The sequence below is a fragment of the Choloepus didactylus genome, chromosome 5 (assembly GCF_015220235.1).
Source record: "Choloepus didactylus isolate mChoDid1 chromosome 5, mChoDid1.pri, whole genome shotgun sequence".
Taxonomy (NCBI): domain Eukaryota; kingdom Metazoa; phylum Chordata; class Mammalia; order Pilosa; family Megalonychidae; genus Choloepus; species Choloepus didactylus.
Genome location: NC_051311.1, coordinates 61,458,164 through 61,479,583, shown reverse-complemented (window position 1 = coordinate 61,479,583; position 21,420 = coordinate 61,458,164). Strand labels below are relative to the sequence as shown.

Below are 21,420 nucleotides of genomic sequence, written 5' to 3'. Positions count from 1 at the left end.
CAAGTCAAAATTTAGTGATGCAGCTAAACAACGGTTGTAGGGAAATTAATAGCTTTAAACACCTATACCTGAAAAGAAGAAAGGTCTCAAATCAATAACCTAAGCTTCCACAGTAATAAATTAGACAAAGAAGAGCAAACTAAGTTCATGACAAACAGAAGAAAGGGAGCAGTAAAGATTAGAGTTCAAAGGACTGTAGTACAGAAATAATAGGAAAAAAAAAAAAATGAAACCCAAAATTGGTTCTTTAAAAAGATCAACAAAATTGTCAAACCTTTAACTAGACTCACCGAAAAAAAACCAAAGAAGACAATTCCCAGAGCTAGAATGAAAGAGGGGACATCATTATCCCTTAAAGGAATGTAAATGATTATGAGTTATGGAAAACTATACGCCAACAAAGCAGATAACTTAGATGAAATGAACAAATTCCTAACAATTCAAAACTACCAAAACTGACTCAAGAAGAAATAGAGAAACTAAATTGACCTATAACAATTTAAGGAATTGCATTTGTTATTAAAAATCGTTCCTCAAAGAAAAGCACAAGTCCAGATGATTTACTGGTTAAATTCTATAAAATCTTTCAGAAAATAAATGAGGAAGCACTTTCCAACTAATTCTATGATGCCAGTATTATTCTGATAACAAAGCCTGATAAAGATTTCACAAGAAAACTACCAATATCCCTCCTGAACACAGACAAAAACAAATATGAACAAATTAAATCTAGCTATATAAAAAATTATATATCATAATTAAGTGATTTATCCAAGGAATGCAAAGCTAGTTTAACATCAGAAAATCAATTCATGTTAAATACCAAATTAATAATATAAAGGATGAAAACCACATGATCATCTGAAGAGGTTTAGAGAAAGCAATTTGACAAAATCTAAGTCATTCATGATGAAAACTCTCAAAAAACAAACAAACAAATAAACAAAAAAAAAAAAACCAAAAACGAGAAATAGAAGGGAATGTCCTCAACTGATAAAGGGCATCTTTATAAAACCCACAGCTAATATTATGCTTAGTGCTTTCCCCCTAAAATCAAGGACAAGGCAAAGATAACTGCTTTCACCATTTCTACTCAACACTGTACTGGATGTTCAAACCAGTACAAAAAGGCATAAAAATACATTAAAGGCATCCAGATTATAAAGTAAAACTGTCTTTGTTCACAGATGATATAATCCTGTACATAGAAAATCCCAAGGAATCCATGCAAGGTTACAGGATACAGGTCAATATGCAAAACTCAATTGTATTCCTATAAATTGCCAACCAAAATTCCAAAATAAAAGTATGAAAACAAGGCCATTCATAATAGCAACAGAAAAAAATAAAATACTTAGAAATAAATTTAATAAAATAAATATAAAACATTTACACTGAAACTACAAAGTCATGCTGAAAAATCCACAGAAGTGGAGAACTACTCTCTGTTAATGGCCTAGAAAACTCAGTATTATCCAGGTAGTAATTCTCCCAAATTGATTGACTGAAACTAGATCTATTAATCTATTCAAAGCAATCCCTATCAAAATGTCAGCAGGCATTTTTGTAGAAATTGAAATATGATCCTAAAAGTTATATGGAAAGGCCAAAAACCTAAAATAATCAAAACAATTTTGAAAAAGAAGAACAAGTTTCAACAAATGTCAAAACTTACTACAAAGCCATAGTCATCAAGCTAGTGCGGTGCTGGCACAAGAATAAGCATATAGATCAATGGAACAGAATTGAGAGTCCAAAAATAAATCCTTACATTCATGACCACTTGATTTTTGACAAGGATGCCAAGACAACTCAAAGGAAAAAGGGCAGTCAACCAATGGTGCTAAGAAAAATGACTATCTGTATTTTTAAATGGAGTTAAACCCTACACCACACCATACACACAAAAATCTACTCAACCTGGAATATAAACCTAAATCTAAAGCTAAAACTATAAAACTTTTAGAAGAAAACATGGGAGAAATCTTTGTGGTGTTTGATTGGGCAAAGACTTCTTAGAAAGACACGACACCAAAAGCGTAATCTCTCAAAGGAAAAGTTGACACATTGGACTTCATCAAAACTAAAACTTTTGCACTTCAAAAGATAATGCTAAAAGGTGATGTCTTCAACACATTGCCACATAAGACATACCCTGCAAAAGTCTCCCATCAAAATCTACTAAAATATGGACAAATCCCACTTGCCTGGAACTCTGAAGTATGACAGAGACTGGAGAAGGGCTCTAAAAATGCTGCATCAAAGAGAAAGAACCCCCCCCCCCCCCAAAAAAAAACCATAGCAAATTTACAACCCAGACCTATACCAGTCCAGAACCCTCCTCCTCACTTGGTCCCATGCAGCTTGGGAGTTGCACAGAGGCAGAATGGCCTGGGGACCTCCTGCCATGAATTCAGACCTCAGAGCCACTCAACAACAGTGAGTTAGAATCCCACACATATCCAGGCACAGGGACCCAAGACCATGGACATGCAGGGCAGAACACAATCAGCTGAGGAGTGTGCCACATACAAAAGTGCCCCCAAGGAAAAAAGAGATCACAGCAGAATGGCTGGCAAGAGGCATACAGACTCAACCTGGTATCTAATTGTTCCATCACCTAAACAAAGAAACAGACCTTTTCGAATGTTGACCCCATTTGGTTCCTTGGAGTGGGATATCCTAACAGGGAATTAGCCGGAGGCAAAAACAAAAACAAACAAACAAAAGCCTCCCAGAAACAATAAAGGGGTAAACTGAACTGCTGTAAAGCAGCATGGGTCCCAGGACCTAAAAGAATAATCAAAAGGGGGAACTGAGTGAGGGAAAAAAGTTAAAAAAAATTATAGGAGCTGGGGAGAAAATTCTGCACCAAAAAAAAAAAAAAAAAAAAAAAACAGAACTGATGAGGATTCCTGGAGAAGGAACAGAGGAAAGGAAGATTGCTCCTGGAGATGAAAGAATTGCAAATAAAAGGGCAATCTTAAAAGTTGTACAACATGCCCAGGGTAAGAAACAGATGCAAAAGACCCGAGAAATCTAAACCGTTAAACACAGGCTACTCTAAAGGTCAGTATAAGTTGGAACAGGTGCCAAACAAGAGCTTCAACACATAGCCAATATACAATAAAACAGTAGGCAACAGGGAAAAGCTGACCTTCAGAGTTAGCATATCAAAACAATCAGATGCCCAAACATTAACAAAAAATTACAAGCTATACTAAGAAACAGGAAGATATGGCTCTGTGAAGGGAACAAATTAAAACTTCAGAGGAGACAGAGATTCTGGAACAACTCATTAAAGAAGTTCAAACAAATCCCCTAAATATATTGAAAGATGTGAAGGAGAATATGCATAGAAATGAACTAATGCTGGTTATAGAGCTAAAGGATATTAAGACAAGGGGTGAGCAAAAAGAAGAATTAGAAAGTTTAAAAAGAAATATAACAGAACTTATGGGGATGAAAAAGCACAATAATGGATATTAAAAATAAATTAGAGGCACACAAAAGATTTGAACAGACAGAAGAAAAATCACTGAATTAGAAGACAGGGCAATTGAAAATCATACAGTCAAAAGAACAGAGAGAGAGAAAAGGATAGAAAAAATTAAGCAGTGTCTATGGGACTTGAGCAACAGCATGAAACATAACAACATATGCATTGTGGGAGTCTCCAAAGGAGAAAAGAAGGGAAAAGGGGCAGAAAGAATATTTGAGGATATAATGGCCCAAAATTTCCCATCTCTTATGGAAGGCATAAATACATATGTCCCAAGAAATGCAATAAACTGCAAACAGGATAAACCCAAATAGATCTACTCTGAGACACATATCAATCAGAATGTAAAAAGCCAAAGACAGAGAATTCTGAAAGCAGCAAGAGACAGGTGATTCATCACATACATTAAATCCTCAATAAGTCTAAGTGCCAATTTCTCATCAGAAACCATGGAGGCAAGAAGGCAGTGGTATGATATATTTAAGGTCTTGAAAGACAAAACTGCCAGCGAAAAACTCTTTATCTGGCAAAACTGTCCTTCAAAAATAAGCAAGATTTTTTTTTTAAATTCACAGATAAACAGAAACGGAGAGAGTTCATTACCAAAAAACCTGCCAATGGGAGTTCTTCAGGCTGAAAGGAAAGTCAGGAGAGAGTAGCCTGGAGCTGTGTGAAGAAGTGAAGATCTTCAGTAAGGGTAACTAAATGAGTAAATGCAAAACCAAATTGCAATGTATCCTGAATATATAACTCTATTCTTTTAATTCCTATAAAAGTTAGAACACAATTGAATAAGCAATAGTCATATTTCCTAATAATGAACATGCAAAATATATACAGGTAATGTGGAACAAAAATGACATAAAGAGGGGAAATGGAGAGGTGTAGGAGCAGAAAACATGCATGCTACTGAAGTTAAGCTGGTATCTTTTCAAATTAGTAGGTTATAGACCAAGGTTTGTAATACAAATCCCTGGATAAACACAAGGAAAGTATTTTTTTTTTTTAATGAGAAATGAGAAAGGGACCAGTCAGATTCATCACAAAAGATCAACTACACAAAAAAGGAAGCTGCAATAAAGAAAAAGCAAAAAATACAGAAGACATATAAAAATCAAAGGACAAAATGGCTGAAATACTGCCTTTACAGCAATAACACTGAGTGTTAATTGATTAAACTTCCCAATCAAAAGACACAAATTAGCAGAATGGATAAAAAAGCATGATCCAACTATATATTATTTGCAAGAGACTCACCTTAAACCCAAAGACACAAATAGGTTGAAAGGGAAAGGACAGAAAAAGATAATCCATGCAAATAGTAACCAAAAGAGAGCTGGGAAGCTATTCTAATATTGGACAAAAGAGACTTTCAGTCAAAAACTGTTACAAGAGACAAAGAAGGACATTATATATTAATAAAAGGGGCAATCCACCAAGAAGAAATAGCAATCATAAATATTTATGCACCTAACCATAGTGCCCCAAAATAATTGAGGCAAACACTGGCAAAATTGAAGGGAGAAATATACACCTCTAAAAAAACAGTTGAAAACTTCAATACACCACTTTCATCAATAGATAGAACATCTAGACAGAATCTTATAAGGAAAAAGAGAACTCGAATAATATGATAAATGAACTAGACCTAATAGACATATACAAAACACTGCACCCCCCAAACAGCAGGACACACATTCTTCTCAAGTGCACATGTATTATTCTCAGGAGAGACCACATGTTGGATCACAAAACAAGTCTCAATAAATTTGAAGACTGAAATTATACAAAGCATCTTCCCTGACCACAATGGAATGAAGCTAGAAATCAGTAACAGGCAAAGAACTGGAAAATCCACAAATATATGGAAGTTAAATAACACACTCTAAAACAATAAATGGGTCAAAGAAGAAATCACAAGGGAAATCAGTAAATATCTTGAGAGGAATGAAAATAAGAACACAATGTATCAAAATCTACAGGATGCAGTAAAGGCAGTGCTTAGAGGGAAACTGATAGCCTAAATGCTTACATTAAAAAAGAAGAAAGAGCTCAAACCAAAGACCTAAATGCACACCTGGAGGAACTAGAAAAAGAAGAGCAAACTAATCCCAAAGCAAGCAGAAGGAAAGAAAAAACAAAGATTAGAGCAGAATTAAAATTGAGAATTAAAAAAAAAAAGAGAAGATTAATGAAACCAAAAATTGGTTCTTTGAAAAGATCAATAGAATTGACAAACCTTTAGCTAGACTGACAAGGAAAAAGAGAGAGAGGACACCAATAAATGAAATCAGAAATGAGGGGGTGGGGACATTACTACCAACCCAACAGAAATAAACAGGATCATAAGAGGATACTATGAACAAAAATATGCCAACAAATTAGACAACCTAAATGAAATGGACAAATTTCTAGAAGCACACAAACAACCTACACTGACTCTAGAAGAAATGGAAGATCTCAACAGACCAATTCCTAGTAAAGAGATTGACTTAGTAATCAAAAACCTCCCAACAACAAAAAAGCCCAACACCTGATGGCTTCATAGAGGAATTTTACCAAACATATCAAGAAGACTTAACTCCAATTCTGCTCAAACTCTTCCAAAAAAGTGAATAGTAGGGAATAATCCCTATTTCATTCTATGAAGCCAACCAAAGCCAGAAAAAGATACCACAAGAAAAGAAAATTACAAACCAATATCTATTATGAATAGAGATGCAAAAATCCTCAACAAAATACTAGCAAACTGAATCCAACAGCACATTAAAAGAATTATACACCATGTTCAAGTGGGATTCATCCCAGGTATGCAAGGTGGTTCAACAACAAAACAAATTAATGTAATATACCACATTAACAGAATGAAGCAGAAAAAAAACACTTAATCCTCCCAATTGACATAGAAAAGGCATTTGACAAAATTCAGTATTCTTTCTTGATTAAAACACTTAGAAAAATAGGAATAAAAGGAAACTTCCTCGATGTGAAAAAGAGCATTTATGAAAAACCCACTGCTAACATACTACTTGATGTATGAGACTGAAAGCTTTCCCTCTAAGATCTGGAACAAGATAAGGATGCCCAACATCACCACTGTTATTCCACATTTACTGGAAGATTTAGCCAGAGCAATTAGGCAAGAGAAAGAAATAAAAGGCACCCAAATTGGAAAGGAAGAAGTAAAACTTTCACTATTTGCAGATGACATGATCCTATTTTATAGAAAGTCCCCAAAACTACAACAAAGACACTAGAGGTAATAAATGAATTCAGCCAAGCGGCAGGGTACAAGATCAACATGCAAAAACCAGCAGGGTTTCTATACACTAGTAATGAGTCATCTAAGGAGGAAATCAAGAAAAAAATTCCATTTACAATTGCAACTAAAAGAATCAAATATGTAGGAATAAATTTATCCAAGATGTATATACAGAAAACTACAAAACATTGCTAAACAAATCAAAGATCTAAATAAATGGAGGGGCATTACATGCTCATGCTCATGGACTGAAAGAGTAAATATGTTCAAGATGTCCCTTCTACCCAAAATAGTTTACAGATTCAGTGCAAATCCCAATAAAAATCCCACAAGCCTTCTTTGCAGAAATGGAAAAAACAATCATCAAATTTATTTGGAAGGGTAAGGGACACCGCAAAGCCAAGACCATCTTGAACAAGAGGAATGAAGTTGGAGGGCTCATGCTTCCCACCTTTAAAACTTATTAAAAAGCCACAGTGGTCAAAACAGCATGGTACTGGCCTCCATCATCCTGTAGATGGGAGAACAGTGATGACCGTCATCTTTCTGCTATAGCAAACAAGACAGGCATGTTAGTCACACCCAAGTGAGGCTATCAACATAGTAACAATTGGCCAAAGCCACAGAAGAAACAAGGGTGTCAAAGCCGAGTGCAACAACACTCACAGCAGCTTCACCTGCCTGCTGTGATGGCAGAAGTGAAGTGACCGAGGACTGGAAGGATGGCATAGTCCTTTTCTCCCTAGGGTGGCAAGCACTGCTATGATAAGGATAAACCTGTTTCTTTCCACACGTTTCCTCTTACTCTACCCAGTCTTTGTAAAAATTGGGAGGCACTTTGTTGCTCAGATGTGGCCCTCTCTCTCTGGCTAAGCCAACTTGAAAGGTGAAATCACTGCCCTCCCCCCTACGTGGGATCAGACACCCAGGGGAGTGAATCTCCCTGGCAACGTAGAATATGACTCCCGGGGAGGAATGTAGACCCGGCATCGTGGGATGGAGAACATCTTCTTGACCAAAAGGGGGATGTGAAAGGAAATGAAATAAGCTTCAGTGGCAGAGAGATTCCAAAACGAGCCAAGCGGTCACTCTGGAGGGCACTCTTACGCACACTTTAGACAACCCTTTTTAGGTTCTAAAGAATTGGGGTAGCTGGTGGTGGATACCTGAAACTATCAAACTACAACCCAGAACCCATGAATCTCGAAGACAGTTGTATAAAAATGTGGCTTATGAGGGGTGACAATGGGATTGGGAAAGCCATAAGGACCACACTCCACTTTGTCTAGTTTATGGATGGATGAGTAGAAAAATAGGGGAAGGAAACAAACAGACAAAGGTACCCAGTGTTCTTTTTTACTTCAATTACTCTTTTTCACTCTAATTATTATTCTTGTTATTTTTGTGTGTGTGCTAATGAAGGTGTCAGGGATTGATTTAGGTGATGAATGTACAACTATGTAATGGTACTGTAAACAATCGAAAGTACGATTTGTTTTGTATGACTCGTGGTATGTGAATATATCTCAATGAAATGATGATTAAAAAAAAAAAATTGGGAGGCAGCTGTGAGAAGAAAAAACTCTAAACCCACCAACTACAGGAGTATTTGTTCAAGTACTTTACTACAGACTGCTTTAAGAGGGAGTGTAACAAGTTACTGAAAAAGAACCCATAGAGTTAAAAGCTGACAACACAAGTGACCAGGAGATAGAAAGAGGGCAGAGATCAGCCATTTGATGCTGAAGGACTACAGAATGTTTAGGATTGATTGCATAGATCCAGAAATAGATAGCATAATACTGGGTGATGGTAGCACGGTATTGTAAGTACACTGAACAAAGACGTCTGTGAGTAAAGCTGAAAGAGGTGAGATAGGAGAATGTATGACACCAGAGGTTAAGATAGATGATAAAGACTGGGACTGTATAACGTGGCAAAAACTGGAGTGGCCAATGACTGTTACTAAATATACAAATATAAAAATGTTTTTGCATGTGGGAAAGCAAATGAATGTCAACCATGTAGAAATTTGAAAAAGGGATGGTATTCAGGAAAAAACATAATCAAAGCAAAGTGGAGTCTATGGTCAACAGTAACACTGTAATATACCTCCATTAAAAGTAACAAAGGCAATATGCCAATGCTAAATGTATATGAGGGGGATACAGGGGAGTAATATGGGATTCTTGGTAGTGGTGTTATTTGCTGTCCTTAGTAGTATATTGTATTGTATGACATGTTATTTTTCTTTTTTATCATTTTTTCTTATTGCTAAAAAAAAAAAAAAAAAAAAATTTCTTGTAGTAATCAGTATGTTCAAGTGCTGATTGTGGTGATAAATGTACAACTTTATGATGATACCATGAACAACTGATTGTACACTGTGGATAAATGTATGGTATGTGAATATAACTCTATAAAATTGTAGGAAAATATATATATAGGAGTAAAAGTGTTGGAGAAAACATGGTGAGAGGGATGATGCCTCACCAATATGGACTAACTACAATGTGTAAACTCAGAATTGAATCTTAGAACATAGCCTAACGTGGACACAATAATTGTAATAGTCCCTAGATTGTAAGCTCTTACAGCAGTTAACTCTATCCCTGAATTGTAAGGCCTATCTCTAAACTTTGAGATGCTGATCCCCTAGCGTATAACCTGATTGGTCTCTGAAACAATGCATATCTCTGAGACACCCGAAACTCAGAGCTAGAGCTCGGCAGATATGAATGTCAGTATTAGTGCATACAGCCACTGTCAAAAAAAAAAAAAGCTGAAAAAGAGCCCAGACTTCAATTAGTGATATGAATGAAGCAGGTCTGGTTAAGACCAGGGCAAGCCAGGCCAAAGGATAAAGGTGGAAACTGATTGTGTTTTAAAACTTCAACTTTCATATGAGACCAAGGGAATAGAAATCTATGTGGTACAGGATCTAAATTTTCTAAACGGTACAACTCTACAGTCGATTTGTTCAAACACCACAATGGCATGGAACTTTGAATAGGAAGTGAGATACGGTAGGTTAGTATAGGCTGGAGTGAAATAGTGACACATCCTAGAGTAATTTGGGCAGATAATAAAAAATATATTTTCAGCCTCCCCCTCCCCAGCCCCGAGGATCTGGGGGAAAGTGAGGATATGTTGGACATCCTCACCTGGACTGGTGTTGATGTTGTCACAAACATTGGGACTGGTGGTTTGATGTGCTGAGCCCTCGAGCATGGGACTTGCCCTTATGAAGCTCATTACTGCAAAGGAGAGTCTAAGGTTGTATGTAATGGTGCCTAAGAGTCTCCCCCTGAGTACCTCTTTGTTGCTCAGATGTGGCCCTCTCTCTCTCGAACTGAGCCATCTCGACAGGTGAACTCGCTGGCCTCCCCCCTACGCGGGACCCAACTCCCAGGGGTGTAAATCTCCCTGGCAACGCAGAGTATGACTCCCGGGGATGAATGTGGACCTGGCATCGTGGGACTGAGAGTATCTGCTTGACCAAAAGGGGGATGCAAAATGAGACGAAATAGTTTCAGTGGCTTAGAGATTCCAAATGGAGTCGAGAGGTCACTCTGGTGGATATTCTTATGCACTATATAGATAACACCTCTTAGGCTTTAATGTATTGGAATAGCTAGAAGTAAATACCTGAAACTACCAAACTCCAACCCAGCAGTCTGGACTCCTGAAGACAATTATATAATAATGTAGATTACAAGGGGTGACAGTGTGATTGTGAAGACCTTGTGGATCACACCCCCTTTGTCTAGTGTATGGATGAGTGGAGGAATGGGGATAAAAACTAAAGGACAAATGGGGTGGGATGGGGGGATGATTTGGGTGTTCTTTTTTCACTTTTATTTTTTATTCTTGTTCTGGTTCTTTCTGATGTAAGGAAAATGTTCAGAGATAGATTGTGGTGATGAACGCATAACTATGTTATCATACTGTGGACACTGGATTGTATATCATGGATGATTGTATGGTGTGTGAATGTATTTCAATAAAACTGAATTTAATAAAAAAAAAAAAAAAAAGAACCCATAATATTTCTTTGCACTGAACCACATGACAAGAAGGAAGAACTTCTAGAGCCACAACAGCTTCCCCCACATCCTCTAACATCTTGTTTCCCAGGTTGATGCTATTGGATTACTAGCGCCTCCTCTTCAGATCCCTGATAATCTCTCAGTTCTCTGTGACCACAACCAAACTGTGAGGATACCATGCACCAAAGGAAAAGGATTGATCAGTTAGAACAAGAAGTTGAAAAACTCAGAAACTCAAGACTGTGCAGTGCAATGTAGAAGACAAGAATGACAGCTTGAAAAAATTAAAGGAAGTGGTACACTTCCAGAAAGAGAAAGACAACATGTCAGAGAGAGGTGATGTGATTCTACCAAACAACTACTTTGAAATAACTGAAGAACCAGCGTAAAAAAATGAAATGTATATTATTTCAAATGGGGCAAAACCATATAGCCTCTTCTAGCCTATAAAGGAGTTTCAATTGAAAAAGTAAACACTGATTACTTGTATAAAAACAATTCAGAATTTTTTAAAATAAATTAGATATATATTGAAAATTACAAGATTTTTTGTTCATAATTTCAGGGTTTTTACATTTGAACAGAATATTTTTAAAGTTATAAATCAATCTCAGAGCTCCAGGATAAGTTCATTTTGAGATAGAGTATATTTGTTTTTAAATTTGAATATTTATAGAAATAATGTAAAAATTAAAGAGAATGAAAACAGTGCAGTAAGGATGACAAATTTAAAATGTAAAATTGATGAAGTATATTAAAAGAACTCAAGTTATATTTAAATCAGAAGTATGGGTCAGATCACGGGACATAACTTCTTAGAATATATATATATATATATTTTTTTTTTCATTCACACTCATTTTTAAAGTAAGAAGGTTCCATTTATCCCTCTGAATCACATGTTAATGATAGGTTATTACTTGGGAAAAAAAAAAATTGGTTGTCTTTAGAGCAGAAAATGAAGTCTTTCCATAACTAATCAATATGGTTAAATTAATTTTAAAAAATTGGCTCTTTACACAGTGAGCCCATATATTTGCCATTGTATAGCATCATAAAATTAGATTCGTGTCCCCAATGGAAGAAACACTCTTCAATAAACAAAGTAGACACTGTTATCAAGGATGTAATAAAAACGGGGTTCTATCCATGGCGTACTTCTTTCTTTCATTACCCAGTAGCTAAGGGACATCCAGTTCCCTACCCACTGCAGTTATAGCTACATCCAGATCTCTAACAAATGTGTTGGGCTAGTAGAGTTTGATTTATATCATAATATGGTAATCTTGCACTTGATTAACTGATTTTGGAAAAGGCTTCATATAAAAAAAAAATTTCTTCACTTTTAACAGAAGCTAGAAATTATATCCCATTTATTTAAATGATTAATTTGTATTCAAAAGCAACCTAAATATATAGTGTATTTGTACTGAATTAGAAATTGAAACACTGAGGTTTCTGTTCAAACTGTGAGCTGGGTTCTGACTTCGTGAGAAATTTTACCTGTAATTGAAATGAAAATATGTTCTAAGTAAACAAATATTCCCACAGGAATTATCTATTTAGATGTAGAATCACTGTTCCAACTATAATCATTACTTTTATTTTTCCAAGTATATTAAGATAGTTGAAGATTAAAAGACCTTCTAAGACAGTATTAAAGATGTGAAACAAACATACAAACAAAAAACAACATGGTCCTGGCCCAAGGATAGAGATATTCACCAACAGAATAGAAATGAAAGTACAGAAAAGACCTTCACATCTATGGCCAAACGATTTTGAACAAGGCTGCCAATCCACTCAATTGTGAAAGAATAGTCTCTTCAACAAATGGTACTGGAAGAACTGGATATCCATTGCAAAAGAATGAAGGGGAACCCCTATCTCACACTACATACAAAAATCAACTCAAAATGGATCAAAGACCTTAATATAAGAATCAGGACTGTAAAACTCCCAGAAGAAAACATTGGGAAGCATCTTCAGGACCTCAAGTTAGGCAGTGGTTTTCTTAGACTTTATACTCAAAGCACAGAAACAACAATAACACAGATACATGGGACCTCACCAAAATTAAAAACTTTTGTGTATCAAAGAACTTTATTATGACTGTGAAAAGCCAACTTACTCAATGGGACAAGATATTTGGAAACCACATATCAGATAAGGTTAAATATCCAGAATATATAAAGAAATCCTACACTCAACAATAAAAAGACAAACAATCGATTTTAAAAAATGGGCAAAAGACTTGAACAGCTATTTCTCCAAAGAGGATACACAATGGCCAAAAAGCACATGAAAAGATGCTCAACATCATTAGCTAATTAGGAAATGCCAATCAAAACGAGATATTTTCAAACCAATGTTGATGGCAGCATAACCACAATTGCCAAAAGGTGGAAGCAACCCAAGTGTCCAGCAACCAATAAATAGATAAATATGTGGTATATTCAGACAATGGAATACACCGCTGTGAAAAGGAATGAAGTTCTGATACATGCAACAACATGGGTGAATACCGAAGACATCATGTTGAGAGCAACGCTCCAGACACAAAAAGACATATATTGCATGATCTCTGACATAAAATAACTAGATAAAGCAAACTCATAGAGTCAGAATTTAGAATGCAAATTACTAGGGGTCAGTGTAAGGGTAGGGAATGGGGAGTTAATGCTTAAATTATACAGAGTTTATATTTGGGTTTATTGTAAACTTTTGGTAATGGATGGTTGTGTTGGTAGCACATTGTGAATGTAATTAGCAGCACTGAATTAGATAGTGGAATGTGGTTAAAGGAGACATTTCAGGTTGCATACAGTTACTAGAATAAAAAACTTTTTAAAAGAACATAGGAATGTACAATACACACAGTGAAGCCTATTTTAAACAATAGGCTATAGTTAATAGTTCAATTATAAAAACTTTCTTCCATGAATTGTGAGAAATGGACCACACTAATGCAAGGTGTTAATAATAGGATGATATGGGAAGTCTTCATGATTTTTCTGGAAACCTACAACTTCTCTAGTTTTTTTGTTTGTTTGTTTGTTTTTAAGATAATGCTAAAGAAATGGAATGACAAGCCACAGACTCTGACAAAATATTTGTAAATCATATCTCTGATAAAAGACTTGTATTCAGAATATGTAAAGAACTCGTATAATTCAGTTAAGACAAACAACCTGATTAAAAAATGGTCAAAAGATTTGGATAGACTTTTCACTAGAGAAAATATAAGACTAGCTAATGAGCACTTGAAAAGAAAAAAATCACTAGTCATTAGGGAAATGCTAATTAAAATCAGAATGAAATACCACTACACACCCATTAGAATGGCTATAATTTTAACAAAAGACGATACCAAGGGTTGGCGAAGATATGGAAAAACGGGAACACTCATCCATAATGTAAAATGGTATGGCCACTTTGGAAAACAGTTTAGCAGTTTCTTAAAAAGGTAAACATAAACTTACCATTTGACACAGTTATTTTACATATAGAACTCTTTCCAAGAGAAATGAAAACATGTCCATGCAAAAACATGTATGCAAATGTTTATAACAGCATTATTCAAAATAGAATCAAAAAATTAGAAGCAAGCAAAATATTCATTAACAGATAAATGTCTAAACAAACTGTAGTATATCTATACAATGGAATATTATTCAGCCATAAAAAGGAATGATGCTCTGATGCATGTTATAACATGGATGAAAACTCAAAAGCATTATGCTAAAAAGAAGTCAGGAACATAAATATGATTCCATTTATTATGAAATGTCTAGCTAGAAAAATTTACAGAGACAAAAAGCAGCCAGTGGCTGCCAAGGGCTGTGTTTGAGAGAGGGGATTAACTGCAAATGAACAAGAAGGAAGTTTTTTGGGGTGATGGAAATGTTCTATACATTTTAGTTGTGGTTGTCCAACTCTATAAACTTATTAAAGTCATAGAGCTGTACACTTATAATGAGTGAATTTTATCTGTAAATTATACCTCAAGAAGCTATTAATAGGGTATCAGTAGATAATAGTTTAAATGCCAATAATTAAAAGAAACAAACTACTTCAAATTGATAAAAAGTTGATAACCTGGAATTGATAAATTATTCAGGATAACACATTATTTAAAATATTTACAGTATCCTATATGTAGATCTTTTCCTTTTCATCCATAAGTAGCACCAAGGGTAACTTCTTCCAATTATCTAATTGGTCTACTATGCTATTAACCAGTTTTAAATCTCACACAACAGTACTACAGTATTCTTGCATTTTAACAGCAATTCATAAATTAAAGATAATCACTATAGTTTAATAATATGCTGTCATAAATTCTACCATATTAAAAAAAAATACCATTTAGGAAACTAGAAGAAGGCCCTACTCTCAATAGTCCTACAATGCTTTCCAGTATCCAGTTGGATGTTTTTTGCTATAAAAATCATTCTGTTAATATTAAATGAAAAAGAAAATACTTGTTTTAAAATAAAAATTATAATTGCACAATAATATAGTCATCTTGTAAAATTTAGAACACAGAGATGGTCCTATTTGACAATCTTCCCCAACTCAGTTCCCTCTTCCCTGCTCCCTAAAGATAACCACTGTAATGAGCTTATTATTTAGCTTTCTATATATTTTAAAAATACCTTTAAACAAACACACACATATTTAGCATGTAGTTTTTTTTCTTTTACAGAAATAGTGTCATACTGTACACTTCACATTGTTTTCTATGGAGCAATATGTTTTAAAAGATGGAGCTATATAGATACATGTAATTAATTTCTGATTAAATGTCATATCACAAAATATAACTAAACTTCTCTCCAATCTTTATTGGACGGATGTGGAAAATATCTCAGTATTCTGACATTGCAAATGCTGCTGCAGTTGACATCTTTGTAATATTTCCTTCCACACATGTTCAAGTGTTTCTCTGAGGTAGAGACTAAGAAAATGAACTGCTGGATTATAGGGAATGCGCACGTTTAGTTTTTAATAGCCACTAACAAATTATCTTTCAAAGCATCTGTACCAATTATACTTGCAAAGTTGTGGTATGAGAATACTCATTTTCCCACATTCTATTATTTGATACCACAAAATATTTTTAAATTTCCCAATCTGATCGGTGAAAAAAAATGGCATCTTGTTTTAATTTGCATTTCTCCAATCAAAGGGCTTCTTTTCCTATGTTTATTGGTAAATGCATTTCCTTATCTGTAGTTGCTTGTTAATAATCTTTTCCCATCTTTCCATCAGAATATCTTTTCTCCTGATTTGCAGGTGTTCAATATATATTTGGATACTAGTCCTTTGTCAATTATATGTGTAGCAAATATTTTTGTCTTTTAACTTTCTCTGTGTGCCCTTTTATCATAAAAATGTTAAATATTTGTTACGGTAAAATTTATCAATATTTGCACTATTTTTCTTCTGAATATTCTCAGATTTCCTGACCAAAAGTTTATAAAGTACTTTTCCTAAGTTTAGCTTTAGTAATTTGAATTTGGGATTTCTATGTTTACTTAGGCCTTTACTCCATCTGTAATTTATTTTTATGAATGTAAGTATTCAATTTTTTGGAGGCCATGACACTGGAAAATGATATGGACAAATCAAAATTAAACCAGGAGGGCAGCACAAGATGGCAGCCTAGGGAGGTGCGGAATTTAGTTAGTCCTCTGGAATAATTAGCATATAGCCAGCAACAACTAGTAAATAGTCTGGAACAACTGCTGGGGGACATCTGTGAAAGGCCAAACATCGTACACCAGTCTGGAGTGGGTGGAATGGCTGAGATTGCAGCAGAAAAACTGTAGATAAAGCTCCCTTAACTGCAGAGCTGGTGGCCCTCACCCACTGGCACAGCAGGCTGAGTTGGAAGAGTTCCCCGTGGGAAAAAAGCAGTCTACTAGGAGGAGGGGAAGGTAGCTCAACTAAGCTCCAACTGCGGTTTTAATTAATGAATATGGACTACTGAATACAAGCTACAAGAACAGATAAACCCTGGAGCAAACAGGAAAGGAACCCAGATGTTCCTCCCTGCAGAGAGGAGGGGGGGTTGACAAAAAATACATAAATAAATAAAAACAAAGGCTTTTGGAATCACCTGGGGTCAGAATATTGGAAAACAGCTATGTCCCAGGATAAGGGGCACAAAGAACTGGGCACCAATTCCAGTTTTTGACTGGTAACTGGGGAGATGGGGACTGGCTCTGAAATGGGGATTTCTTTCTTTTTCCTTTTTTTCTGTCTAAGTAGCTCATTAGAGAAAGCCTCGGGGATTTTCAGTTATCAATGCTGACCCAGGCAAGGGTAGAGTTAAGATAGTGAGACAAAGGAAGAAATCAAGTGTAGGAGATAAATCTCTAAAGGGTCTATCTTACCTAAGAAAAGAGAGAGGCAGGACCAAATACAAGTGGCTGCCCTCCCTCAGAGAATTCAGACCCTAGGGACTGGGGACAAAAAAAAAAAAAAAAAAAACACAAACAGAAACAGCTTAAGCTTGGCTTCCGACACTCTCAGATCCTGGCAGGGACAGGGTCTACTGAGAATTAAAGGCAATGCACCTCTTTTCAATGGTGGGGAGGCGCGGGCTGACAAGGGCCACCGGCTGGGCAGGATAGGAAAAGCACAGAGTCTAGAAACTTCACAGGAAAGTCTGACAACTTTCTGTATCTCATTCTCAGGGAAATCTGATACTGATTACACCCTCCTTCTGAGACCTGGGCCCATATGGTATGGGAAAATCTAACTGGAGTATTCAAGGAAACCAGATGCCTAGACAACAAAAAATTAGGAACCACACTAGAAAAATGAAGATATGGCCCAGTCAAAAGAACAAATTTACACTTCAAATGAGATACAGGAGTTGAAATAACTAATTAAAGATCTCCAAACAAATATGCTAAATCAATTCAAAAATCAAATCAACAATTGGAGGGAAGATATGACAAAAGAGATGAAGGATATAAAGAAGACATTGGGGAAACATAAGGAAGAACCTGAAAGTTTGAGAAAACAATTGGCAGAACTTATGGGAATGAAAGGCACAACACAAGAGATGAAAAACACAACAGAGACATAAAACAGCAGATCTGAAAAGGCAGAAGAAAGGATCCAGGAACTAGAGGACAAACATCTGAAATTCTACACACAAAAGAACAGATAGGAAAAATAATGGAAAAATATGAGCAGGGTCTCAGGGAACTGAATGACAACATGAAGTGCATGAATGTATGTGTCATAGCTGTCCCAAAGGAGAAGAGAAAAGGGGCAGAAACAATAATGGAGGAAATAATCACTGAAAATTTCCCATCTCTTATGAAAGACATAAAATTGCTGAACCAAGAAGCGCAGCATACCCAAACAGAACAGACCTGAAAAGACCTGCTCCAAGATACATAATAATCAGATTTTCAAATGTCAAAGACAAAGAGAGAATTCTGAAAGTAGCAAGAGAAAAAGTGATCCATCACATACAAAGGACACTCAATAAGACTATGTGTGGATTTCTCAGCAGAAACCATGGAGGTGCGAAGGCAATGGTATGATATATTTAAGATACTGAAAGAGAAAAACTGCCAACCAAGAATTATATATCTGGCAAGACTGTCCGTCAAAAATGAGGGAGAGTTTAAAATATTTTCAGACAGACACTAACAGAGTCTATGAACAAGATACCTGCTCTACAAGAAATACTAAAGGGAGCACTACAGGCAGATAGGAAAAGACAGGAGAGAGAGGTTTGGAGAAGAGTGTACAAACGAAGACCATCAGTAAGGGTAAAAAGAGAGAGAGGGAACACATAAAAATTAAGATATGGCATATAAAATCTAAAAGACAAAATGGCAGACAGGAGACATTATGTTGAGAGCTATTAGCCAGAAACAGAAGGACAGATACTGTACGGTCTCACTAACATGGACTAACACTGATGAGCGAAATTTGAGAGTTGAGAACACAGGTTATCAGGAGATGGAAAGAGGTTAGAGACTGGGCATTTGATGCTGAAGTAGTTCAGAAGGTTCAACAAGATTGATTGTATAGATCCAGAAATGGAATGGATAGCATAATAGTGTGATGGTAACACAATATTGTAAGTACTCTGAACAAAGATGTCGGCATTACCCCATACAGGATATGTTAAAGAAGCTGAAAAAGAGATCAGACTTTAATTAGAGATATGAACAAAATCGACTTGGTTAGGACTAGAGATGTTTATTTGGTGGAAAACTTGTATTTTCTGTAGCATGCTGTATAATGTAACTTGTATGGTCAGTTTACTCAAACACCATAATTACATGGAAACTGGAAGAGGGAGTGAGATCTGGTTGGTTTGTACAGGTTAGCATGAAACCCCAATACATCCCAGAGTAATTTGGGCAGAGAATAAAAAGTATGTGCAAAGCCCCCTTGAGAGACTGGGGGAAAACTGGAAATATTAAACTTCCCCACCTTGGGAATTCCTGATATTCTCAGAAGCATTGGGGACTGCCATTGTAGTAGGCCAATCCCTCAATCTTGGGGCTTGCGCTTATGAAGCTTGTTATTGGAAAGGAGAAGCTAAGCCTACTTATAATGGTACGTAAGAGTCACTACTAGAGAACATCTTTCATTGCTCAGATGTGGCCTCTCTCTACCAACACTGCAGGTAAACTCATTGCCCTCCCCACTATGTGGGATCTGACTCCCAGGGGTTAAATCTCCCTGGCAATGTGGGTCATGACTCCCAGGGATGAGCCTGGACCTGGCATCATGGGATTGAGAAAGCTTTCTTGATCAAAAGGGGGAAGAGAAATGAAACAAAATAGTTTCATTGGCTGAGACATTTCAAATGGAGTTGAGAGATCATTCTGGAGGTTATTCTTATGCCCACACTCCCTTTATCCTATGCATGGACAGATGAGTAGAAAAAAGGGGGACAAAAAGTAAATGAATAATAGGGGTAAAAAGGAGGATGAGATGTTTTGGTGTTCTTTTTTACTTTTATTCTTTTATTTTCATTTCTTGGAGTAATGACCATGTTCAAAAAATTGACTGTGGTGATGAATGCACAACTATATGATGATATTGTGAGCAACTGATTGTAGATTTTGGATGATTTTATGGTATGTGAATTTATCTCAATAAAACTGCATTAAACAAGTAAAAAAATTAAACCACATTAAAAGATTTAAAAGAGAAAATCACATGATCATCTCAGTAGCTACAGGAAAAACATATAACAAAATTCAAAATCCATTCTTCATAAAAACTCAGTAAATTAACATCAAAAAGAACTTCCATAATCTGATGAAGGGTATCCAGAAAATCAGGTACAGCAAACATATTTAATGGTGAAACAATTAAATCTGATATCAATTATTGTGATATCAGAAATGAGACAAGGATGCCACTGCTATTCAGTACTGTCCAGGAGGTCCCAGCCAGTACAATAAGGGAGAAAAAATGGTATGGGAGAAAAACCAGAATGTCATTTTTTTTAAATGTGCCATCTATGACACCATACAAGTAAAATCTGAAAGAACTGACAAGAGAAAGTATGAGAATTAATAAGTGAGTTTAGCAGGTGAGAGGTAAGGGTCATCTTGTCCAAAACTCATCTGCTGGACACCCAGGCAAGTAAAGGAGTTGGCTTCTGTGCCAGTTTGAATGTGTTATGCCCCCCACAAAAAGCCATGTTCTTTAATGCAAACTTGTGGGGCAGACCTTTTAGTGCTGATTAGATTGGAATCCTTTGAGTGTTTCCATGGAGATGTGCCCCACCCAACTGTGGGTGATGACCCTATTTGGATAATTTCCATGGAGGCGTGGCCCCACCCACTCAGCACTATCTAAGCTCAGACAGGAGTGAGCTTGCTACAGCCAAGAGGGAAACTTTGAAGAATGCACAGAAGCTGAGAAAGAAGCTGCCGATGAGAGACAGTTTGAAGATGGCCGTTGAAAGCAGACTTTCACTCCAGAGAAGCTAAGAGAGGACAAATGCCACAAGAGCAACTGAGAGTGACATTTTTGAGGAACTGCAGCCTAGAGAGGAACATCCTGGGAGAAAGCCATTTTGAACCCAGAACTTTGGAGCAGATGCCAGCCACGTGCCTTCCCAGCTAACAGAGGTTTTCCGGACACCGCTGGCCATCCTCCAGTGAAGGTACCCAACTGCTCATGTGTTACCTTGGACACTTTATGGCCTTAAGACTGTAACTGTGTAACCAAATAAACCCCCTTTTATAAAAGCCAATCCATTTCTGGTGTTTTGCATTCTGGCAGCATTAGCAAACTAGAACAGCTTCCTATGAACCTCCATAACAAAATGTGTAAGAGGCAATCAGTTCTGGTCAACCAGAAAGTTTGGACTCCAGTCCCTCCCATTATGGCAGGGGAAGAGTTGGTACTTCCCTAACCATTAATGCTACCATGGTGCTTCCTGCCTCTAGCACGCCACATTGTAGAGGTGCAAGATTTGAATCACAGTACCTGATTATACTAGGGAGGGGTGGCTTTCTCTCAAAATTTATGCTAACCTGTCAAAATAAGGCTAGGGCCAAACTTCTGCCACAGTATATTGCTTCTGCATCCTACCCCTGATCACA

At 36.3% G+C, this 21,420-nt stretch overlaps 1 protein-coding gene and 1 pseudogene across 2 annotated transcripts in view; one reads left to right on the top strand and one right to left on the bottom strand.

Annotated features, from left to right (window-relative positions):
* The window catches only part of COPG2 (COPI coat complex subunit gamma 2), a 263,073-nt gene that overhangs the window by 123,900 nt on the left and 117,753 nt on the right, over positions 1-21,420 (bottom strand). The gene's annotated exons all lie outside the window — the stretch shown is intronic.
* Positions 3,000-11,202, top strand: LOC119534748 (annotated as a pseudogene).